Consider the following 26512-nt stretch of genomic DNA (forward strand, 5'->3'; position numbering starts at 1 on the left):
TCTTCAGTGTCAACAAGCAAAATCTGCAGCAACATCAAACATCCCAACAACTGGCTGGCTAATCTGTGAAGCACTTAAAACCCACGAAAATTCAATCAGCAACTACAACAATTCAAATTAATTAAGCAGCTGCCAGATGTTCTGACTAACACCTAAAACCACTAGCAAATCGTATCTGCGGTGGCAAGTGGCAGTTGGTTGTTCAGGGTGCTGGGAACATTAAACAATTACGGCCTGTTACAACTTTCGCGACATGAAACTTTTAGTTGCACTTGATTTTAGATTAGATGTCCTGTCGGTAGCCTGATAACAAAGTTAAATGGGAAGTGGGAACGGAGCAAAGTTTCCAGTTCTTGGACATCTATGCTGTGCATTGGTGTTCGTACGATTTCTGTTATGTTGACTACAAAGTGACATGTTACTGCACACGAGCAATCAAATGCGATGCAGATATGGATGGACTGACGATATCTGAGCTGAAGAGGAAAATTCGTTTCATTAGAAACGCATACGCAAATTAATTATAAAGACTACAGGCAGGTAAAATATCTGGCTGTGGAATTTACAACGTCTACTGTAAAAATGCAAAATGATCTTAGTTTCAGTTCTCTAGACAGTGCTTCAAGCATTACAGTATCTTTCGCCCTTGTCGCACCATTATCTAAAAACGTGTTTTGGTGACATTCTCAGATGGTTGAAGTAACTTCTCGGGTCTTCCATAATAATCTGTTGCAGCGAGTTCGCTGAACAACCGACCTAGCCTCTTTGCTTCATTCAGTTACGAATCAAAATACGTCCCTTATTTTTTTATTTTAGGCAGACAAGAGTTAACTTCCTCACAACTCGTGCAGTTGCCAAAGCTTTCATTTCAGTCACGACTCCGCCACACACAAAACGACGAAAATGAAGTGCTGATTGGTGTCGCTGTGTCTGCGATCATCATTGTCGTGAAACTGGTTTCACGAAACAAGTTTGGCAATCTAACCCTTATTCTAGCGGCAAGAAAAAAAAAAAAAGTTTCCACAGACAAACTTTCTTGTGGTGCACAACTTCAAGATGCTGCACAGCAGCCGCCGAGTCGACTTTGGGCCAAAATACCATAGGAATAGGCCAATGAGTTGCAGTTCATTTCTCTCTACAGAACGGCTCTGGAGCTTAGTTACGAATGATATTCAAGTTCACTGACGGCAACCTGAACGTCATGAAGAGCAGACGGAATTATTTGGAAGGTCTCGCTCTTCAGTAGAGGTGATTATTTTTATTTTTGTGTCTTACGCGCCCTGCAACACGATAAGCTTATTTTTTATAAGTTTTTTATTGTCTCGAGTGATTTTGCTGTAAATATTAATCTTATGATCATTATGAATACTTTGATTACGAATACTTATGAATACTTTCACTGGCACTAATAACATAAAGTATCAAATCAAGAAGGTGAACTTAACGTGAATACCATACACAATGATCGATTAAGTGAGCTCAGAACCTGTGAAGAAATGAAACCAATCAGAGTCTGCAGTGGAAATTCTGTTCCAGCCTTTGCTAGCATAAAGGGAGAAATAGCTGTCATCAGAACATGTAGCAAGAAAGAGACAGTGCACCGTAGAATATGTTTTTCGTAAGTGAAACTGCCATTCAGTTTATAACAATCAAGAGAACGAGAAGTGTCATCGTCTCGTAAAGATAAAAATATCACCGCTGCCGTTACTTCGTCTGATGAATGGACATGTCCACCAAAAGCACGCTTCCGACATACAGGGCTATTACAAATGATTGAAGCGATTTCATAAAATCACTGTAGCTCCATTCATTGACATATGGTCACGACACACTCCAGATACGTAGAAAAACTCATAAAGTTTTGTTCGGCTGAAGCTGCACTTCAGGTTTCTGCCGCCAGAGCGCTCGAGAGCGCAGTGAGACAAAATGGCGACAGGAGCCGAGAAAGCGTATGTCGTGCTTGAAATGCACTCACATCAGTCAGTCATAACAGTGCAACGACAATTCATTACGAAGTTCAACAAAGATCCACCAACTGCTAACTCCATTCAGCGATGGTATGCGCAGTTTAAAGCTTCTGGATGCCTCTGTAAGGGAAAATCAACGGGTCGGCCTGCAGTGAGCGAAGAAACGGTTGAACGCGTGCGGGCAAGTTTCACGCGTAGCCCGCGGAAAATTGGCTCATGCCACAACTGGAGACCGACAGCGCCGACTTCATCTTTCGACAGGATGGTGCCCCACCGCACTTCCATCATGATGTTCGGCATTTCTTAAACAGGAGATTGGAAAACCGATGTATCGGTCTTGGTGGGGATCGTGATTAGCAATTCGTGTCACGGTCTCCACGCTCTCCCGACTTAACCCCATGCGATTTCTTTCTGTGGGGTTATGTGAAAGATTCAGTGTTTAAATCTCCTCTACCAAGAAAAGTGCCAGAACTGCGAGCTCACATCAACGATGCTTTCGAACTCATTGATGGGGACATGCTGCGCCGAGTGTGGGAGGAACTTGATTATCGGCTTGATGTCTGCCGAATCACTAAAGGGGCACATATCGAACATTTGTGAATGCCTAAAAAAACTTTTTGAGTTTTTGTATGTGTGTGCAAAGAATTGTGAAAATATCTCAAATAATAAAGTTATTGTAGAGCTGTGAAATCGCTTCAATCATTTGTAATAACCCTATATATATATATATATATATATATATATATATATATATATATATATATATATATATATATATATATATATGAAAATAACAATGAGAGATCCACCAAGATGAGCAGGGATTGCAGTTTCTATGCAGAATATCACAGTTGGTGATGTTCGTTCTTAATTTAATACCTGTTGAGTTCATACAAAGAAATGTAAAGTTTGGAAGGTAGGAGATGAGTTACTAAAGGAACTAAAGGTGTGAGGAAGAGTCGTGAATCGTGCTTGGGTAGCTCAGGCGGTAGAGGACTTGTCCGCGAAAGGCAAAGATCCGAAGTTCGAGTCTCGGTCCTGCACACAGTTTTCATCTGCCAGGAAGTTTCATACCAGCATACACCCTGATGCAGAGCGAAAATTTCATTCTTGAAGCATCCCCCAGCCTGTGGCTAAGCCATGTCTCTGCAATATCCTTTAATACAGGAGTTGTAGTCTTGCAAGTTCGCAGGGGAGCTTTGTGAAGTTGGGAACGTAGGAGATGAGGTAGTGGCGGAGGTAAAGCTTTGAGGAGGGCTCATGAGTCGTGCTTGGATAGCACAGTCGGTAAAGCACTTGCCTGCAGAAAGCAAAGGTCTCGAGCTCTAGTCTCGGTCCGGGAAGTAGTTTTAATCTGCCAAGCTTCGTATCTCATACTAAGGAAACTTAACAGGCATAGCGTCACCGAATGAGTCATATTACACCACAAATAGAGTACTACTTAATATATCAAACTGTACTGAAAAATGTACATGGAAAATACTCATATGAACATTCTGACAGCTTTTGTCCTATATCTGCAAATGACCAAGTAATCTAATTAATACAGTTTACGGAAGAATCCACTTTCACTCATGATTGTGTCAATAACACCGTAAGTCATACAGGTAGTCAGACGAAAACCCACATGTCTTGGTGGAAACTTATTTTCAAGAACACTTCAATATAATGTCCTTTATAATTATCCGGGCTGTTATGCCGTGGTCGGTTGAAGAATTCTGTGTCGATTCCCAACGTTTCGTCTCCGACAGCGGGAGACATCTTCAAGGGGGTCCGTAGCTCAATTGAAGGTCCAACACACCCACTGGATCGCTACTGACTGCCGCTAAATTCCGTGTCCGCGCGCTCCCACGCCGCGGTGTGACGTCACGTGTTTTGAAAACGTCAGTGCAATTGGCCGCTGTCCGTCGCCATCGATCGCCGTTGCCATCACCCAGTAGTGGGCGGGTGGTACACATCTTCTTTAACACCGGCATCTATATGCCGTTTAATTTCACACCCTCCTCCTTACGGTTGAAATTATTTGGGTGTTTAGCGATTTCGATTGCCTCCCTGTAGAGCCTTTCTTAATATCCGCTTGTGGCCGCTAGTACTTGCGTCTCCTCGAAACGAATATTGTGGTTCCCTGGCTGGAAAGCATGCTCCGCAACAGCTGATAGTTCCGTTTCTCCTCTTCTGCAATTTCCCTTATGCTCTTCCAAACGTTTATAAACAGTTCTTTTAGTGGTACCCACATAAACATCACCACAGCTGCATGGGATCCTATACACTAAAGCTTTTTCCAGTGGTTTGCGAGCGTCCTTGGCAGTGGGTGTGTTGGACCTTCCATTGAGCTACGGACCCCCTTGAAGATGTCTCCCGCAGTCGGAGACGAAACGTTGGGAATCGACACAGAATTCATCAACCGACCACGGCATAACAGCCCGGATAATTATAATGGACATGATATTTCCGGCCGTGAAAGTCTACATTTTAGTACTTCAATATAAATCAGTTGGTTGGGCCTATCATCATCATCTTGCAAGACCACAAAAACCAGCTTCCATCGTTACTGAAAAAGGCATCTTTGAATAACAAGGATGGGTACGTTTTTTCCAGCATGTCGAGGTTCCTATATATTATAGCCGTCAAATGAAACATCATCTAAACCTAACATTCGCCGAAAGATGGTTCAAATGGCTCTGAGCACTATGGGACTTAACTTCTGAGGTCATCAGTCCCTTAGTACTTAGAACTACTTAAACCTAACTAACCTAAGGACATCACACACATACATGCCCGAGGCAGGATTCGAACCCACGACCGTAGCGGTCGCGCGGTTCCAGACTGTAGCGCCTAGAACCGCTCGGCCACTCCAGCTGGCGCCGAAAGATGATCACGTTTTTTGACCACTAAGATCGCCTGACTACACCCCTTTAGATTTTTGCCTGCAGGGATCGTTGGAAGGCGAAGTCCACAAAGAAAAAGTAAACACAAGAGACTGATTGAGTTTTCGGATTACGAGTAGTGCTGCTCTTGTAAAAGGACGGAAAGACAACCTCAGAAGAGCTACACGCGGTGCTGTCGAGATAATTCGAAACGACGAAACGATATTGGAGTCAGAGATGAAATTTATGAAAATCAACTGTGAACTTAATCTTTTTAGTGTTTCGTGCCTCACTCTGTAAAAAGCGAACCCTTATAGGATCGATTCGTTGTCCGTCCGAGTGTCTGTCTGTCCGACCGACTTTTAAAAACCTTTTTTTCTCAGCAACCGGTAGACTATCAAGTTGAAATTTTTGTCACATATGAAGGTCTATGATCCCCTGGCGGTTCAAAAATTTAAAGTTTCTAAGCCAATTCAGTCGAAAGATATGGCCATTTATATCACATATTTTGATACTTGAAAACTCACTCATTAAAACATGTAAGGTGCTTCCCGTTGACCTAGAATCATGAAATTTGGTAAGAGGCAAGGTTTCACGGTACAAGTAAAGGAAAAAGAAACCGAAAATTGTCAGTTTGTAATTATACAACGCCAAAACAGATTTTTTTGTCATTTTTTATCCATATGTCTGTTTGTCTATCCGTCTGTTAAGATCCTTTTTCTTTAGAACAGGCTGGCGTATCAACTTCAAATGATGTCACATACTAAACTCTTTGGTCCCTTACCGGTATAAAAAGGTTAAGGTTCTAAGTCAGTTCAAATGGTTCAAATGGCTCTGAGCACTATGCGACTTAACTTCTGAGGGCATCAGTCGCCTAGAACTTAGAACTAATTAAACCTAACTAACCTAAGGACATCACACACGTCCATGCCCGAGGCAGGATTCGAACCTGCGACCGGAGCGATCGCTCGGCTCCAGACTGTAGCGCCCAGAACCGCACGGCCACTCCGGCCGGCTGTTCTAAGTCAGTGCAGACAAATGATACGGCGATTTATGTCATATATTTTGAAACTCGCAAACTTACCAATCAAAACCTATATGAAGCTTCCCGTTGACATAGAATCATGAAATTTTGCACGAAGCAACATTTTACACAATAAGTAAAGGAAAAAAATTAAATTTGTTAATCTGTAATTATATCATACGAAAAAATATTTTTGGTCATTTTTATCCATGTTTCTGTCCGTCTGCTAAGACCCCTTTTTCTCTGGAACCAGCTGGCCTTCCAATTTCAAATTTACGTCACATATTATGGTAGATGGTCCCTATGACCTGCAAATAATTTCCCCTTCTAAGTCCATGTGATGAAAAGATTCGGCAATTTATGTCACATTTTTGAAGCTGGCAAACTCACTCGTCAAAACCTGTAGGGTACTTCCCGTCACCTAGGATCGCGAAATTCGGCTAGAAGCTAGGATTCACAATACAAGTAAAGTATAATAGCATAAAAGCTGAAACAAGTTAAATTGTAATTCTATCAGATTAAAAAATATCTACTTGTCATTTTGACATACATTGCATTCATCATCCGTCAAACCATAATAAACGAACATTAATTGTCCGTTAAATCTTCTCTCTCTGAGTATGTAAACTGAAGTCCCCTGCTCACTTCTTTTTTTGTATGTCTAGGCTAGTCTGAAAAGTACTGTAGTGATTCTGATACCGTCTTTGAATTCCCAGAACCAATATCTTGCCAGTACCGATATCGATAACAGGCAAAAAGTCTTTGAGATTCTGGACTTTTTTAAAAAAATTTTTAACGCTCTCTGTGAATATTTCTTTGGGCTAAATTCTAGCAAACAAATCTCTGCAACAAATAAAGGTAGGAGTTATATGGAGTGTTTTATTTAAATAAGTCTATACTATTAGCTCCTAAAATATTTACAATTCCTCCTGAATCACCTAATGTAATAAATAGCATTAATGGGTACAATAACAACATTGAGTATTTCCCATTCCCAATAAGCCTTCATCTCCCAAACCCCATCTTTGCCCCTTCACATCGCTCATTGCTCACGAACTACCAAGTGATGCACTGCAGGGGTTAAGGCACTGGCTGTGCATTTGAAAGGAGTGAGTCTTAAAGCACCTTCTAGATATCCAGATTCAGGATTTTCTGGTTTATTCGTATCACTGAAAACAAGTACTGGGATGGTATCTTAGATTACTTGAGGTGAATGCCAGAATCATTCCATTGATTATGACCTGGTCTATGTCCTCCCTAATCATAGTCGTCGAAGGAACATTAAAAACTATTCTTTCTTCCTTAGGACTGAACCTAGGACGCTGGCGCAAAGTCTGTGGGTGGAACTGGCTCTTCTCTTATGCCCGCTCAATACAGGCAAAAGAAAATTCTTCCCAGTGACAGAATTCGCCCCGTCTACCTCCAGGTCGAATTATGTCATACGAACACGCGTTCTCAGATTGACTTATGGATATGGGTCGAAGTAGGCTGATTTGGCTAAGCAGTCTATTTGTGCAGGGGGGGGGGGGGCATCACGAATCTTCGTGACCCAGTGCAGAGAATATCGCCTTGTTATCTAATGAGGCAGAACAAAACGGCAGTCGGGTGGTAGCGCCGACCAACGTGGACCCGCGAGCCAGAATGAACGAGATATGTATGCCCACATTCCCAGTGCGCCGGTTGGCCACACACTGTGCTGACAGAATAGAGGCGAATGCATTGCAATCTTTCCCAAACGATTTTACAGCAACTAATCGGTAAAAAAAGATTTTCATGTTACTTATAACTTTCTACATCAGCTTCACGGTGTATTGCCCATTATCTCGCACATGATCATACTTATTGTGAGATTCCCATTTCTGTAAGACAATGTCCGAAATTTGAAGTACGGGGGTAATCGCAAAAGTATCATGCACACCGTCTTCAGGCCACAATTGGCCTTTCGGGACCATCCGACCGCCGTGTCATCCTCACTTTGAGGATGCGGATAGGAGGGGCGTGTGGTCAGCACACTGCACTCCCGGTCGTTAAGATGGTTTTCTTTGACCGGAGCCGCTACTATACGGTCGAGTAGCTCCTCAGTGCTGAGTGCACCCCGAAAAATGGCAGCAGCGCATGGCGGCCCAGATGGTCACCCATCCAAGGGCCGGCCACGCCCGACAGCGCTTAACTTCGGTGATATGGCGGGAACCGGTGTATCCACTGCGGCAAGGCCGTTGCCAATAGCAAAAGTAAGGTCTCCTATTTTTTTTTTATAAGTACAGAACTCAGTTTGTGTGGCAGTTGGTCACATTGTTACGAAGAGTGCTTCACGTGCTTTGTGTAAACATGCGCACGCCGCGCTGAGACGCTCAGTCTTGGCTTGGCAACAGTTGAGAATGGGGCTCACGTTGGATGTTACCACCAAGTGCGGGTTGCGCGCAGTTATTCGGTTTTTGAACGCAAAGGGCACTGCGCCAATTGACGGAAGTGTATGGTGAGTCGTGCGTGGATGTCAAAAATGTTCGCAAGTAGTGTAGAGAGTTTGCAGCTGGTCGGACCGAAATTTTCGGATTACCCTCGTATTTTGCAATGAAAAATGTGGGTCACTATTATTTTGCGTTTGGTGCGTATTACACCATATGTTGCAGGGAATGAAATTTAGTTAAGGTATTGAATTTTTCTTTAGACTTGGGAGGAGATCTCTATCTGTCTCCAATTCCGAGAAAATGGTGTGTATGTAGCACTTTCCTTTCCGACCTCACGCACAAGAGAATGAAATATTCGTACTGTCCCTCATATATCCTAAGAAGTTCGAAATTTTGGCTAGCGATAGCAAGCAAATAGGAGAATATTTTGCTATATGGTTAACAAAAAAAATAAAATAAAAAATAAAAAAATGGCTCTGAGCACTATGGGACTCAACATCTGAGGTCATCATTCCACTAGAACTTAGAACTACTTAAACCTAACCAAGTCGTATACTCCTAGCTCACTCATTTGTTACATAGTTTAATTCTTAATTTCTTTGCGTGTTTTTGGTACTTGCATTGTTTAATTCATAAATTTCGGGCGTATTATAGTATTTGAGAGTTGTAGCATCGCGTTTTAGTACCTGAATAGTGTAAATTCGCGTAGTCGTCTGTCAACTGTTTTTGTTTTGAACGGCCAGTGTCGGTTGGTCACAGTCAGTGTGCTCCCTGCCGCCGTTGGATAAGCAGCTGCAGCAGCAAGTCGTATACTCCTAGCTCACTCATTTGTTACATAGTTTAATTCTTAATTTCTTTGCGTGTTTTTGGTACTTGCATTGTTTAATTCATAAATTTCGGGCGTATTATAGTATTTGAGAGTTGTAGCATCGCGTTTTAGTACCTGAATAGTGTAAATTCGCGTAGTCGTCTGTCAACTGTTTTTGTTTTGAACGGCCAGTGTCGGTTGGTCACAGTCAGTGTGCTCCCTGCCGCCGTTGGATAAGCAGCTGCAGCAGCAAGTCGTATACTCCTAGCTCACTCATTTGTTACATAGTTTAATTCTTAATTTCTTTGCGTGTTTTTGGTACTTGCATTGTTTAATTCATAAATTTCGGGCGTATTATAGTATTTGAGAGTTGTAGCATCACGTTTTAGTACTCGAATAGTGTTAAATCGCGTAGTCTCCTTCCGCCGCCGAGCAGTGTGTCAGCAGTGCACAAGTGGCAGCATTACTGCATTTACTAGGCAATCTTGTATTTTAATAACCGCTTCAATTTTGTGTCGTTTTGTTTGCGCTCTCTGTAGATTAGTTCAGACGTTCTTTGCACAGTTTTTAGCATGGATAGGGACTGCAACTGCTGTGTTCGGATGCAGGCTGAGTTGGCATCCCTTCGCTCCCAGCTTCAGGCAGTGTTGGCTTCGGTCACACAGCTTGAGGCTGTTGCCAATGGGCATCACTGTGGGGGTCCGGATGGGGGTTTGTCGGGGACGGCCAGCTCGTCCCACGCATCCCCCGATCGGACTACGACTGTGGTTGCCCGCGATACTGCCCGCATTGAGGCTGATCCCTCACCTGTGGTAGAGTGGGAGGTCGTCTCAAGGTGTGGCAGGGGGCGAAAGACATTCCGGAGGGCTGAACGGAAGGCCTCTCCAGTTTGTCTGACGAACCGGTTTCAGGCTCTGTTTCAGGCTGATACTGATCTTCAGCCTGACATGGCTGCTTGTCCTGTTCCAGAGGTTGCCCCTCAGTCTGCAAGATCCGGGCAGTCGCAGAGGGTGGGCTTACTGGTAGTTGGGAGCTCCAACGTCAGGCGCGTAATGGGGCCCCTTAGGGATATGGCAGCAAGGGAGGGGAAGAAAACCAAAGTGCACTCCGTGTGCATACCGGGGGGAGTCATTCCAGATGTGGAAAGGGTCCTTCCGGATGCCATGAAGGGTACAGGGTGCACCCATCTGCAGGTGGTCGCTCATGTCGGCACCAATGATGTGTGTCGCTATGGATCGGAGGAAATCCTCTCTGGCTTCCGGCGGCTATCTGATTTGGTGAAGACTGCCAGTCTCGCTAGCGGGATGAAAGCAGAGCTCACCATCTGCAGCATCGTCGACAGGACTGACTGCGGACCTTTGGTACAGAGCCGAGTGGAGGGTCTGAATCAGAGGTTGAGACGGTTCTGCGACCATGTGGGCTGCAGATTCCTCGACTTGCGCCATAGGGTGGTGGGGTTTCGGGTTCCGCTGGATAGGTCAGGAGTCCACTACACGCAACAAGCGGCTACACGGGTAGCAGGGGTTGTGTGGCGTGGGCTGGGCGGTTTTTTAGGTTAGATGGCCTCGGGCAAGTGCAGAAAGGGCAACAGCCTCAACGGGTGCGGGGCAAAGTCAGGACATGCGGGGACCAAGCAGCAATCGGTATTGTAATTGTAAACTGTCGAAGCTGCGTTGGTAAAGTACCGGAACTTCAAGCGCTGATAGAAAGCACCGAAGCTGAAATCGTTATAGGTACAGAAAGCTGGCTGAAGCCAGAGATAAATTCTGCCGAAATTTTTACAAAGGCACAGACGGTGTTTAGAAAGGATAGATTGCATGCAACCGGTGGCGGAGTGTTCGTCGCTGTTAGTAGTAGTTTATCCTGTAGTGAAGTAGAAGTGGATAGTTCCTGTGAATTATTATGGGTGGAGGTTACACTCAACAACCGAGCAAGGTTAATAATTGGCTCCTTTTACCGACCCCCCGACTCAGCAGCATTAGTGGCAGAACAACTGAGAGAAAATTTGGAATACATTTCACATAAATTTTCTCAGCATGTTATGGTCTTAGGTGGAGATTTCAATTTACCAGATATAGACTGGGACACTCAGATGTTTAGGACGGGTGGTAGGGACAGAGCATCGAGTGACATTATACCGAGTGCACTAGCCGAAAATTACCTCGAGCAATTAAACAGAGAACCGACTCGTGGAGATAACATCTTGGACCTACTGATAACAAACAGACCCGAACTATTCGACTCTGTAAGTGCAGAACAGGGAATCAGTGATCATAAGGCCGTTGCAGCATCCCTGAATATGGAAGTTAATAGGAATATAAAAAAAGGGAGGAAGGTTTATCTGTTTAGCAAGAGTAATAGAAGGCAGATTTCAGACTACCTAACAGATCAAAACGAAAATTTCTGTTCCGACACTGACAATGTTGAGTGTTTATGGAAAAAGTTCAAGGCAACCGTTAAATGCGTTTTAGACAGGTACGTGCCGAGCAAAACTGTGAGGGACGGGAAAAACCCACCGTGGTACAACAACAAAGTTAGGAAACTACTGCGAAAGCAAAGAGAGCTTCACTCCAAGTTTAAACGCAGCCAAAACCTCTCAGACAAACAGAAGCTAAACGATGTCAAAGTTAGCGTAAGGAGGGCTATGCGTGAAGCGTTCAGTGAATTCGAAAGTAAAATACTAGGTACCGACTTGACAGAAAATCCTAGGAAGTTCTGGTCTTACGTTAAATCAGTAAGTGGCTCGAAACATCATGTCCAGACACTCTGGGATGATGATGGCATTGAAACAGAGGATGACAAGCGTAAAGCTGAAATACTAAACACCTTTTTCCAAAGCTGTTTCACAGAGGAAGACCGCACTGCAGTTCCTTCTCTAAATCCTCGCACCAATGAAAAAATGGCTGACATTGAAATAAGTGTCCAAGGAATAGAAAAGCAACTGGAATCACTCAACAGAGGAAAGTCCACTGGACCTGACGGGATACCAATTCGATTCTACACAGAGTACGCGAAAGAACTTGCCCCCCTTCTAACAGCCGTGTACCGCAAGTCTCTAGAGGAACAGAAGGTTCCAAATGATTGGAAAAGAGCACAGGTAGTCCCAGTCTTCAAGAAGGGTCGTCGAGCAGATGCGCAAAACTATAGACCTATCTCTCTGACGTCGATCTGTTGTAGAATTTTAGAACATGTCTTTTGCTCGAGTATCATGTCGTTTTTGGAAACTCAGAATCTACTATGTAGGAATCAACATGGATTCCGGAAACAGCGATCGTGTGAAACCCAACTCGCATTATTTGTTCATGAAACCCAGAAAATATTAGATACAGGCTCCCAGGTAGATGCCATTTTCCTTGACTTCCGGAAGGCGTTCGATACAGTTCCGCACTGTCGTCTGATAAACAAAGTAAGAGCCTACGGAATATCAGACCAGCTGTGTGGCTGGATTGAAGAGTTTTTAGCAAACAGAACACAGCATGTTGTTCTCAATGGAGAGACATCTACAGACGTTAAAGTAACCTCTGGCGTGCCACAGGGGAGTGTTATGGGACCATTGCTTTTCACAATATATATAAATGACCTAGTAGATAGTGTCGGAAGTTCCATGCGGCTTTTCGCGGATGATGCTGTAGTATACAGAGAAGTTGCAGCATTAGAAAATTGTAGCGAAATGCAGGAAGATCTGCAGCGGATAGGCACTTGGTGCAGGGAGTGGCAACTGACCCTTAACATAGACAAATGTAATGTATTGCGAATACATAGAAAGAAGGATCCTTTATTGTATGATTATATGATAGCGGAACAAACACTGGTAGCAGTTACTTCTGTAAAATATCTGGGAGTATGCGTGCGGAACGATTTGAAGTGGAATGATCATATAAAATTAATTGTTGGTAAGGCGGGTACCAGGTTGAGATTCATTGGGAGAGTCCTTAGAAAATGTAGTCCATCAACAAAGGAGGTGGCTTACAAAACACTCGTTCGACCTATACTTGAGTATTGCTCATCAGTGTGGGATCCGTACCAGATCGGGTTGACGGAGGAGATAGAGAAGATCCAAAGAAGAGCGGCGCGTTTCGTCACAGGGTTATTTGGTAACCGTGATAGCGTTACGGAGATGTTTAACAAACTCAAGTGGCAGACTCTGCAAGAGAGGCGCTCTGCATCGCGGTGTAGCTTGCTCGCCAGGTTTCGAGAGGGTGCGTTTCTGGATGAGGTATCGAATATATTGCTTCCCCCTACTTATACCTCCCGAGGAGATCACGAATGTAAAATTAGAGAGATTAGAGCGCGCACAGAGGCTTTCAGACAGTCGTTCTTCCCGCGAACCATACGCGACTGGAACAGGAAAGGGAGATAATGACAGTGGCACGTAAAGTGCCCTCCGCCACACACCGTTGGGTGGCTTGCGGAGTATAAATGTAGATGTAGATGTAGATGAACCTAAGGACATCACACACATCCATGCGCGAGGCAGGATTCGAACCTTCGACCGTAGCGGTCGCGCGGTTCCAGACTGAAGCACCTAGAACCGCTCGGCCACAGTGGCCAGCTATATGGTCACCGTGTGGAACTTTATTGTCTAGAGTGATATAGAAGGAACTATGGTTTTTATTTTATTCTTTCAATCCAGTACTGTAATTTTTAAGAGTCTTCAACAGCTATTGGAAAGAGAATTTGCTAGTATGAAAATAAGCACGAATTTCTTCTCTTATGTCACTGAAAACCGAAACGATGAGGTTTTCTATAAGGTAGCCGGCCGGAGTGGTCGAGCGGTTCTAGGTGCTACAGTCTGGAGCCGGGCGACCGCTACGGTCGCAGGTTCGAATCCTGCCTCGGGCATGGATGTGTGTGATGTCCTTAGGTTAGTTAGGTTTAATTAGTTCTAAGTTCTAGGCGACTGATGACCTCAGATGTCGCATAGTGCTCAGAGCCATTTTCTATAAGGTATTGACCTCTCCGGTTGCTAATAAGAAGTCATACGCTAAACAGTACATGTCCGACAATCGCAGTTTTGAGAAAATAGGTTTTTTTCGTTATTTCGTTATTAAATGTGCATAGACTTTTTTTGGCTTTGCTAGAAATGACTCCCAGAAAGGGTGTGTGAGAGTATTAGCTCTTTATGTCTAGATAATAACTTCTAACAGAGTGGACATATGTCGTTTTGCAACTCTCTGTATTTGTTACGAAAGATAATGACTAGAGTCTGGATTATATGCATCATAAAAACCTTAAATATGCATAAGAAATTCTTAAAAATATATGAAAAGTGACGAAATATGCAAGATCAAATAATAAAAAAACGTGGTAGTTAACTGCGTGCACTATATCTCAAAGTCGAACATGTGCATATCAGTTACGAGGAACACCGCCGACCACGCGAAAAATCGGCACATTTAGAACGCTGGTGTTTTCTGAATACTGTATGGTAGAGGGTAGGAAGGGGACCTTTCTGGGATTATTTTCTAAAAATTTCTAAAATGGGGACGCAAACCGTGTTTCAGAATTGTTGCTTATTTGCTATTGTTGTCGGTAACAAGCAGATCGCAAGTGAGTGAGTTGCAGCGAAACAATCGATGTGTACAGGACCGACTTCGAGATATATCGCACGCAGAGGGACAAGTTCAAAAACTTCGTAATATTTTATTTACAAACCAACATACAATCATGACTTTTTTAACAGCATTAACTTTTAATTAATACTGTTGGACCAAAGCATCATTTACAATTTATTTTACATTCTTCTACTATTGGAAACATAAATGACCAAGTACTGTTCCAAATTTTCGGTAATAAGATTGTGTCTTCGATCACTCGAAACATTTTTGTACGCAGAATAGGACCGTTCTACATCAACTGAGGTAATTAAGCAGTATTTGAAATTGGGTTCTATTTTGGCACTTATTTTTTCTGGTAAAAGTTCACCCGTTCCATTAATAAAACTATCAATTTGGCACAAGGATTCAAAGCCTGGGTTATTGTTTAAAATATTTTAAAACTTTTCTTTAAGTTTTCTTGGGAATACCTCCGGCAATGAGTGGTTCACTAGAATAATTTTATTTATTAACTGAATAGATTCATTTAACGGCAAACCCTGAGTTTCAAGCTTTTTAATACTTCCAAGTATATGGGAAAAATGAGTGCTAAGCCTTTTTTAATACCGGAATTATTAAAAGCATCCTTGCACTGGCAAACTGCCAAAGCCTCTGCACTATCGAATTGTTTACTACCTCTCTAATGGTCTCAAAATGTTCGTTGTAAAACAAGACAGCTTCGACCCACGTACCCCAACCTGTTACCATTGGTTCGGGAGGTAAAGGAACATTTGGTAGTTTTTCTTTGTAGGTCTTGATGCAAGCGGGAGCCTTTAGAAACACTTTCTTTGTACATGAAATCAGTTTATTTACATTCACAAACGTGGAACGTACTTCTTCAGCAAGGCGATGTATTCCATGAGCAAAGAACGTCACATACAGCCAATTGGGATAAAATATTCGGAGAGCTTTTGCTGCTTTGATCATATAGGGAGTAGCATCTGAATAAACAGAAACACACTTTCATCTGCAGAAGACTCTGGAAATATTTTTCTAATACCCTCATTCACAAATCTGGCGATCGTAGAATGATTTACTTTTTCAAGTTCTTTGCAGGTCGCTACATAGGAAGAAGGCTCTTCTTTTAAAGCACCAACAATTAAATTTGCAATGTAACGGGCGCAAGGGTCTGTAGCTTTGTCAACTGAAATCTAGATAATACTGTCCTTGAGTTCATTGCGTATTTCTTCCAGAAAACTTACGTCAATTGTCGGTATGTAATTTTTACGCAATGTTGATTCATCTGGTATATATTGATTTAGGCAACATTTGCGCAGGAAGCCTTTGAGGACAGGTTTGTAAGTTTGTGAAGAGGAATATTGCTTGCAATAAATGCTTCGTTCAGATCCATGCCAAACCGACTTTTTGGTTACCTTTGGACCAATAACTGCTTCTGCAACTTGCTGTTTTCAGAAGTTGTTGTCGTGGACCTTTCTTCTGCATTCCTGCGGTATGAAGACTTGTCTTGATATGTTGGTCTATTTGGAACTTTTTTTCCTCGCAAACACGACAATATAAAACAGTTCAGTTATATGTAAATGTTCCAGGATGGTCAGCTATCCACGAAACGACGTTTCTTTTTTGATGCAGCATGGCGCACAACACGTTACACACTACAAGTCGTAAACACGTTCAAACGTGTACAAGTAAATAGGAAGCTAAACTGAAACAATGGACATGCGACTAAAAGCTTGTGTAATTTAATTCAATTGTAGCCGACGCTTACGGTATGACAGAGGAGGGGAGTAAAGGGGGCGCTGCCTGTTCGTGTTCCTCTTTTGTAATGATTTCGCTAGGCAGTGGCCTCGCAGTTCTATTTTAAAAAAAATAGGTCAAGATCAATCTGTGAGGCATGAAATTTTAAAAATATTGTAAACATAGAGCGAAAATATCATCGTCTCTAGATTTTAGTTAAAATTTGCGATAAATGGTGGAAAGGAGCCCAATATGAAAATTCATATGCAGCATGCAGATGCCTATAATCCAGTTTCTAGTAATGGCTATTTGAAGCAAAAGAGCAAAGTTCTGAGAAAAATACATTAAATGTATTGTGATTTACAAACTTCTAATCTCTGTCATTGTCCCAAATTTCACATGCCACTTTCTGTATTATCACTAATAAGGTTTTGTGTTTCCTTATTAGTCCTTGATATGATGATTTAAGTTCACTAGGGATACTGTCTACATACTTCGTTATGTCTCTTGATTTTGGCACTTTCAGTGATATTTCGTTGTTATAGGCATTATTACAGCCGTCCTTGGGAAGTTCAGTGTCCCTGAACTTGAAAACTTGAGTGAGTATACTGCCAGTCAATGTTGACGTAGTCACAATAGTACCTGCATATTCTATTATTTTGTAAAAAGTTACAGCCCACTTTTTTCTGTCCTTTCAACTTCTATCAACAGGTTTGGGATCTATTTTGCAAAAGTATGTTTTGTAATCCTTGATCATATCTTGATTAATTTCAAGATACGAAGCATTTGCTGAGTTTAAAATATCAACCCAGTGTTCTGCATTGTACATAGTACCTTGGTGTTTTTTCAACAATGCCAAGCGACCAAAATTCCTGTTGCGGAGGGAGACATGAATGCCCACGTGTCAGATATACGTGGCGCACAGCTTCAAAAGTGCTTCTTTTCACCAGAGAATGAAAAAAATTCGCAACGGTATAGTTTTTATTATGTGAAGTGCAGGCATTCGTGAATACATATAGTTTCTTTACGGTGGGGCTAATGTTATTGATTATAAAATCGGCAAGAAATCAAACCACATTAGATAAAAGAAGGCATGAACATCTGAAACTCTATGTATTTAAAACACATACAACAGTTGACGGCAGTAAAATGTCTCACTGACTAGAATAAGCGGAAATGATATGTTTTTCATATAATCAAAACAGGTACAGTCTCTGGTTCCATGGTCAGGACCACTTGAGATAGTATTGTAGGCTCTTTCAGATCGTGGTAAAAGTTCGCAGCTTTCCTTTCATGAATCTTTCGCTCTACTTTCTCTCCCTGTATTTGGACTTCCAGCTTTTAACAGGTAGAACGAACATCTGTTCTTGGACGGCCAAAGTTGTAATTAAACACTTCTTTATAGTAATGAACAAAATATTTGTACTTCACTTCTGCTTCAGAACTGCCCTTCTTCTTCACCACTTTCACATAAGGAATTGGTTAATATTTTTGTAAATATGGTAAACACATGAGAGGTGGCATGAGCCCCCTCTCATATTTCTATCTTACGATTCTCCTCTCTAATTGCATGCGGTGGAAAGTTGCTATTCCTTCACACGCGGACTTCCCACGCAGCGTCTCTCGTCACCCGGGTGGTCCGGTGACAGGCGGGCTCTGCTGATCTGGAAAGCTTTAAGCCGACGGGTGTGAGGAAGTCGAGTGAATGCTTTGCAGACACCGACATTGTCAAGAGGCACGCCCGCAGAGCTTGAAGTAGCGGCTGGGCTAGAGGTTCCGTTACTTCGCAGAAACTTAGCGAAAACACTTTCTGGCGGGCTAACAGCGAGGCGTGGGAATGACTTGTGTACCCAGGCAGCTGTGGCGGGAAAATTCCCGCACTTTCTGCAAAATTGTAACTGTGATTGGCTTGCTCAGGGCATAGCTCCGTGACGTAGCAAGATCGGCGCAGAAATTGGCGCCAAGAATCTCCATTGGTGGAATGGTAGCGTTCCGGCAATGGAGTGGAATTTTCCGCCGGTTTTCGAGTTGCTGATTGGAACGTTTAACCACGGCCACTGTCGTGGGGGCGGGAATGTTCTGTGTTCGGTTTTTGTACGGGTGCTCTTGTGGGTAGTCGGCTCTCGCCTTTCGGTCGAGGACGTCGAAGCAACCAGCCAACGGCTCCGGTACGGCAGATCGTGTCCTGGGAGTCAAGAAGTCGGTTTGGTAATGTATGTCCGCAGCACCGGCAGATAGGGATTTTCCTAGGTGACAATCAGAGCTCAGCAGAGCGCGCCTGTTCATCTTTTTTCTAACTTTGTTCTGTCTTGGGTAGCAGCAATTAATGTTGGGTTGGCTATGTGTTTTCTCTAAGAATTGAGTTGCTAGGAATTGGCTGCACATATCACTTCGTCATAATCCTCACAATCTAGTTTAGGGACAACTTCACATTCACAGCGTTTGTTTAAGTATCCAATTAGAGCCAATTTGATGTATTGTTAATGTTTCATGTGTTGTTGTTTATTATTTTGTGTTTAGTCTTAATAAATCATATTGTTATTTTGGACAGAACTTTCATTCTGTTAATAGGTAGAGCAACCCCATCATTCCTCACTATGTTAACGAAACCTTCGTTTATTTAACTTATTTATCAAATTAAATTATTGCAGGTGCCAAACTCTCTTCTACTCCACTGGCAGGGTTGATTAGAGTCAGTTCGCGTATATTTTTTATCCTTGTGCAACAGCAAAAGTTGGAGTTAGAATAGGGGGGGCTTAGAGCATCATGTACATATGTAAATTCTAGAAGAATTGAGTGTAAAAAAAAAACACTGCTAGCCCCGGCACCTCGCACACAGTTTACATATATTTAATGAACAGGATAGGTACCTTATCTGCTTTCTCGCATTTTTATGCGGCTGTTTTGAGGTAATTCATCCTTAAAGTCACTTGGAGACACCACACTTTGCTGTACAAGGCTGCAGATTCGCCGAAGTCGAGATCTACATCTACATCCATACTCCGCAAGCCACCCGACGGTGTGTGGCGAAGGGTACTTTGAGTACCTCTATCGGTTGTCCCTTCTATTCCAGTCTCGTATTGTTCGTGGAAAGACGGATTGTCGGTATGCTTCTGTGTGGGCTCTAATCTCTCTGATTTTATCCTCATGGTCTCTTCGCGAGATATACGTAGGAGGGAGCAATATACTGCTTGACTCCTCGGTGGAGGTATGTTCTCGAAACTTCAACAAAAGCCCATACCGAGCTACTGAGCGTCTCTCCTGCAGAGTTTTCCACTGGAGTTTATCTATAATCTCCGTAACGCTTTCGCGATTACTAAATGATCCTGTAACGAAGCGCCCTGCTCTCCGTTGGATCTTCTCTATCTCTTCTATCAACCCTATCAGGTACGGATCCCACACTGGTGAGCAATATTCAAGCAATGGGCGAACAAATGTACTGTAACCTACTTCCTTGTTTTCGGATTGCATTTCCTTAGGATTCTGTCAATGAATCTCAGTCTCGCAATGCTTTACCGACGATCAACTTTATATGGTCATTCCATTTTAAATCACTCCTAATGCCTACTCCCAGATAATTTATGGAATTAACTGCTTCCAGTTGCTTACCTGCTATATTGTACTCCCAGATAATTTATGAAATTAATTGCTTCCAGTTGCTGACCTGCTATATTGTAGCTAAATGATAAAGGATCTTTCTTTCTATGTATTCGCAGCACATTACACTTGTTAATCTGTGCAAGAAAGAAGACAACCTTATACACAACCTTGTCACGTCATCATATTTCACCTGAAAAACCAGAGCAACATAAATCATATAGCTGTAATGAAGTAACCGTACTGAAAGCAACTCTACAATAATAAAGTGATAAGCTCCTTGAGCAATGTTATTGAAAGCTGGTGCAGAGTACAGCTGTAAAGTATTGTATAGATAACCCTGTATCATATTTAATTTTCATTGATTTTCACAGCATTTCATGACATTTAAAGAGATGTTTTGTTACTATTGTTTGTTTATTAAAATGTTACCATTGTTACTATTCATTATTATTTGTATTTATTATTTTCAGTATCATTATCTGTGTTATGTACTATTATTATGAAGAAGTTTATTTTATAGTGAAACAGAGCATTGTGTGCCTTAACAGAATCGTCTTGAAGAGATCGATTCCTTTGACTTGGGGTTGCTGCAACCAAACCAGCAAATATGTATCCTGGACATTTTTATTCTGTGCATTATTGAGGGGCTCCAGAACATGATACTTCCTGGAGATTAAAACTGTGTGCCGGACCGAGACTCGAACTCGGGACCTTTGCCTTTCGCGGGCAAGTGCTCTACCGACTGAGCTACCCAAGCACGACTCACGCCTCGTCCTCACAGCTTTACTTCTGCCAGTACCTCGTCTCCTACGTTCCAAACTTTACAGAAGCTCTCCTGCGAAACTTGCAGAACTAGCACTCCTGAAAGAAAGGATATTGCGGAGACACGGCTTAGCCGCAGCCTGTGGGATGTTTCCAGAATGAGATTTTCACTCTGCAGCGGAGTGTGCGCTGATATAAAACTTCCTGGTAGATTAAAACTGTGTGCCCGACCGAGACTCGACCTCGGGACCTTTGCCTTTGGCGGGCAAGTGCTCTACCGACTGTGCTACCCAAGCACGACTCACGCCCCGTCTTCACAGCTTTACTTCTGCCAGTACCTAGTCTCCTACCTTCCAAACTTTACAGAAGCTCTCCTGCGAAACTTGCAGAACTAGCACTCCCGAAAGAAAGGATATTGCGGAGACATGGCTTAGCCACAGCCTGTGGGATGTTTCCAGAATGAGATTTTCACTCTGCAGCGGAGTGTGCGCTGATATAAAACTTCCTGGTAGATTAAAACTGTGTGCCCGACAGAGACTCGACCTCGGGACCTTTGCCTTTGGCGGGCAAGTGCTCTACCGACTGTGCTACCCAAGCACGACTCACGCCCCGTCTTCACAGCTTTACTTCTGCCAGTACCTAGTCTCCTACCTTCCAAACTTTACAGAAGCTCTCCTGCGAAACTTGCAGAACTAGCACTCCCGAAAAAAAGGATATTGCGGAGACATGGCTTAGCCACAGCCTGTGGGATGCTTCCAGAATGAGATTTTCACTCTGCAGCGGAGTGTGCGCTGATATAGAACTTCCTGGTAGATTAAAACTGTGTGCCCGACCGAGACTCGACCTCGGGACCTTTGCCTTTGGCGGGCAAGTGCTCTACCGACTGTGCTACCCAAGCACGACTCACGCCCCGTCTTCACAGCTTTACTTCTGCCAGTACCTAGTCTCCTACCTTCCAAACTTTACAGAAGCTCTCCTGCTAAACTTGCAGAACTAGCACTCCCGAAAGAAAGGATATTGCGGAGACTTGGCTTAGCCACAGCCTGTGGGATGTTTCCAGAATGAGATTTTCACTCTGCAGCGGAGTGTGCGCTGATATAAAACTTCCTGGTAGATTAAAACTGTGTGCCCGACCGAGACTCGACCTCGGGACCTTTGCCTTTGGCGGGCAAGTGCTCTACCGACTGTGCTACCCAAGCACGACTCACGCCCCGTCTTCACAGCTTTACTTCTGCCAGTACCTAGTCTCCTACCTTCCAAACTTTACAGAAGCTCTCCTGCGAAACTTGCAGAACTAGCACTCCCGAAAGAAAGGATATTGCGGAGACATGGCTTAGCCACAGCCTGTGGGATGTTTCCAGAATGAGATTTTCACTCTGCAGCGGAGTGTGCGCTGATATAAAACTTCCTGGTAGATTAAAACTGTGTGCCCGACCGAGACTCGACCTCGGGACCTTTGCCTTTGGCGGGCAAGTGCTCTACCGACTGTGCTACCCAAGCACGACTCACGCCCCGTCTTCACAGCTTTACTTCTGCCAGTACCTAGTCTCCTACCTTCCAAACTTTACAGAAGCTCTCCTGCGAAACTTGCAGAACTAGCACTCCCGAAAGAAAGGATATTGCGGAGACATGGCTTAGCCACAGCCTGTGGGATGTTTCCAGAATGAGATTTTGACTCTGCAGCGGAGTGTGCGCTGATATAAAACTTCCTGGTAGATTAAAACTGTGTGCCCGACCGAGACTCGACCTCGGGACCTTTGCCTTTGGCGGGCAAGTGCTCTACCGACTGTGCTACCCAAGCACGACTCACGCCCCGTCTTCACAGCTTTACTTCTGCCAGTACCTAGTCTCCTACCTTCCAAACTTTACAGAAGCTCTCCTGCGAAACTTGCAGAACTAGCACTCCCGAAAGAAAGGATATTGCGGAGACATGGCTTAGCCACAGCCTGTGGGATGTTTCCAGAATGAGATTTTCACTCTGCAGCGGAGTGTGCGCTGATATAAAACTTCCTGGTAGATTAAAACTGTGTGCCCGACAGAGACTCGACCTCGGGACCTTTGCCTTTGGCGGGCAAGTGCTCTACCGACTGTGCTACCCAAGCACGACTCACGCCCCGTCTTCACAGCTTTACTTCTGCCAGTACCTAGTCTCCTACCTTCCAAACTTTACAGAAGCTCTCCTGCGAAACTTGCAGAACTAGCACTCCCGAAAGAAAGGATATTGCGGAGACATGGCTTAGCCACAGCCTGGGGGATGTTTCCAGAATGAGATTTTCACTCTGCAGCGGAGTGTGCGCAGATATAAAACTTCCTGGTAGATTAAAACTGTGTGCCCGACCGAGACTCGACCTCGGGACCTTTGCCTTTGGCGGGCAAGTGCTCTACCGACTGTGCTACCCAAGCACGACTCACGCCCCGTCTTCACAGCTTTACTTCTGCCAGTACCTAGTCTCCTACCTTCCAAACTTTACAGAAGCTCTCCTGCGAAACTTGCAGAACTAGCACTCCCGAAAGAAAGGATATTGCGGAGACATGGCTTAGCCACAGCCTGGGGGATGTTTCCAGAATGAGATTTTCACTCTGCAGCGGAGTGTGCAGTGATATTGGACCGAAACTCGAACTCCAGACTCTCATTCTAGCTCCAGAATAGTTTGTCTACTTTCTGTGGATATGTTGTCCACACAGTCTTCAGCACCTATAATGTGAAGCATAACATGTCATGCATCAGTGTATAATATAGTATCCTGCACTAACAGTATAGGTTAAAGTATCAATAATTAAACTATTATTTTAATTTACGCTGATTAAAACAGATAACCTCTACAATAAAAACTTGAAAATATTATTTCTATACTTGCAGACTACACCAGGCACAAATTTTCCCACGTGCTTCACATGAGCTACGCCTGCAAATTTTTTACGTTGAATTAACTTCCTCTTCCAAGTTTCAGGAGCTCGATGTCTTTTTGTAGCGCCTCTTGATTCATCTTCACTACTGCTATCCGTTACAGGCCACCAAAAACACTATAAAACAGCTGAAAATGTCCCGTGTTTATCCTGTTTCTCGCAAGCACGATCAGCTGATGAAACCGGATGTAAATGCATGTATTCCAAGCGAGCGATTCCGTTTTGACGTGAGCTCTTCTGCTACTGACCTCACTCAGACAGTGCGTGCTTTGTCAGTAGCAAAACATCACAGGTCCAGAACAGGTGTTGTCTTGCATCTGCCTTAATTTTCTTCATACTATTCTACAAACTTCCTAATGGAAAATTATGTTGTTTTGCACTGAAAATAATGCGTAACTGTATAAAGGACTCTATCGCAGTCTCAACTCATTTTCAGTCAAAACTTGACTTGTGTGGTTTTGCATGTGTCTTCTTCAACAGCTATTCCAAGGTGATTTTGTCTACGTTACACTGTGTTTTGGCAACAAATGCAAAATTAAAACTATCATCAAGAGAAATGTACCCGTTCCTCGTAACTGATAATGCTTCTTCAAATGAGAAGTAGTTAACAATTCAGACAAAAGTAAATCGCTAACTCTGTTGAAATTTCAGGGGAATCCTGTAGCCCCACGTATCTTCAATAATGAACAGCTGGGACTGAAACTCACCAAAGGATTCTCTTTATTCACCTCAGTTATATTTAACATACGAAAAAGTACAGCAAATAGCATATCATCTTTTCATTCCTAACCTGTACAGAGTGAACCTTCTAACCACAGATATCTTTTAATGCATCAGTAATACTGACTTCGGTGAACAGATGGCAAGGTACGTCGACAGCGTGTTCACGGCATCAGTGCCATGAAAGAGTTCTACTGGGTCAGTTCTACTCTGCAGCAAACATGCATCATTCTTCTGTTTGAAATAACAAATTTGGAGCCTGCATTCTTGTGGATAACGATGTTGCAAAAACATGATAGTCATTACTTTATGAACCACTTGATACTACTCATTATGGTCAAAATAAATTATAAATATATATAATCCATCTCTGACACAACAAATGACAGTTAATGTGAAGAAGATCACTACGGTAGTCTGAGTTGGATTAGGAATAAAAAGGCAGTGCAATATTGCTGCGAATTATTTTCATGTTAATGAGATCAAGAACAGGGAGAAAATCCTTCGGTAACTTTCCATTCCAGTTGTTCACTGTTAAAAATACTATGGGTTATGGGAGTCTGCCAAAATTGCAACAGAACTGGCGAGTTATTTTCGTCTGGATTGTTAACTTTTTATCATTTGAAAAAGCAGCATCAGTTATGAGCAACAGCTACATTTCTCTTGTTAACAGTTTTAATTTTGGTACAAAAAATGGTTCAAACGGCTCTGAGCACTATGGGACTTAACTTCTGAAGTCATAAGTCCCCTAGAACTTAGAACTACTTAAACCTACCTAACCTAAGGACATCACACACATCCATGCCCGAGGCAGGATTCGAACCCGCGACCGTAGCGGTCGCGCGGTTCCAGACTGTAGCGCCTAGAACCGCTTGGCCACCCCGGCCGGCTTTTAATTTTGCTTCTTTTGCTAAAACACAGTATAATGTGGACAAACTCGCCTTGCAGTAACTATTGCGACATAATTCTGAAACAGCGTCATATGAAAGAAGAAATTATTTGCTGCACTTTTTCACACGGCAAATATAACTGAGGTGTAGAAAAAAAAATCCTTTGCTAAGTTTCAGTCCTAGCTGCGCATGATTAAAGAGAGGTACATGGGGTTACAGGATTCCCCTCAAATTGTAACAGAATTGGCATTTTACTTTTGTCTGAATTGTTAACCATTTCTTATTTGAAGAAGCAGTTATCAGGAGCGGCTACATTTCTCTTGAAAGATTTAATTTTGCTTCTTCTTGTCAAATCAATTTAATTACAAAAACTCAGCCTGCAGTAACTATTGCGACAGAATCATGAAACAGAGGGTGTTAGTAAACAAGCAATTGACGACCGGGGAGGTCAACACCTTATGGAAAACCTCTGTGTCGGTTTGCTGCAACGTGAAACAAGAAGTCTGACGTTTATTTTCATACTACATATTCTCTTTTCACCAGCTACCAATGACTTTTTAAAAATTGCAGTACTGGATTGAAATAAATAAATAAGAACTGTTGATCTGGCTATATCACCATAGATAACGTACGTCTGTATGTTAACAATATGGGAAAATATTCTCCGCATTGTGTGCTGCCGGCCGTGGTGGCCGAGCGGTTCTAGGCGCTACAGTCTGGAACCGCGCGACCGCTACGGTCGCAGGTTTGAATCCTGCCTCGGGCATGGATGTGTGTGATGTCCTTAGGTTAGTTAGGCTTATATAGTTCTAAGTTCTAGAGGACGGATGACCTCAGAAGTTAAGTCCCATAGTGCTCAGAGCCATTTGAACCATTGTGTGCTACCATTTGCCAAAATTTTATTTCGATACTTCCAATGGTTTAGCAGGGATGAGATATGTTATTAATATTTCACTCTCTCGCAGGTGCAGTCGGAAGTGAAAGTGCTACATAAATTTCATTCTCTCAGGTCTAAAGAAAAATTCAATAGCTCAGGTAAATTCTTTCACAGCAACATGCAGTATAACATGCACCAAAAACAAAATCACAGCGACCCATATTTTTCATTCCAAACTTTTTCGAATGTGCGCAGCGTATTACTTAAATGGTTATATCACAAAAAGTATTACCATTAGTGAGATGATGGGCACTTCACCATGAAGCTAACGTATAAAACTATACAAAATGAAAAAATCATTTTTGTTTGTAAACCGTTTCTGTAAAATCGTAT

The 26512-nt window shown here is 43.0% G+C and overlaps 1 protein-coding gene across 3 annotated transcripts in view; it reads left to right on the plus strand.

The window, feature by feature from the left end:
* Window positions 1–26512, plus strand: part of LOC126094697 (uncharacterized) — a 263319-nt gene that overhangs the window by 112361 nt on the left and 124446 nt on the right. The window contains exon 2 of one of the 3 annotated variants that reach the window (XM_049909223.1): window positions 16909–16962. The exons of the other annotated variants lie outside the window; for them this stretch is intronic. The gene's annotated coding sequence lies outside the window, so the exon portion shown is untranslated. The remainder of the gene's footprint in view (window positions 1–16908; window positions 16963–26512) is intronic. 3 annotated transcript variants of the gene reach the window in all.

This window comes from Schistocerca cancellata, chromosome 8 (assembly GCF_023864275.1).
Source record: "Schistocerca cancellata isolate TAMUIC-IGC-003103 chromosome 8, iqSchCanc2.1, whole genome shotgun sequence".
NCBI lineage: Eukaryota > Metazoa > Arthropoda > Insecta > Orthoptera > Acrididae > Schistocerca > Schistocerca cancellata.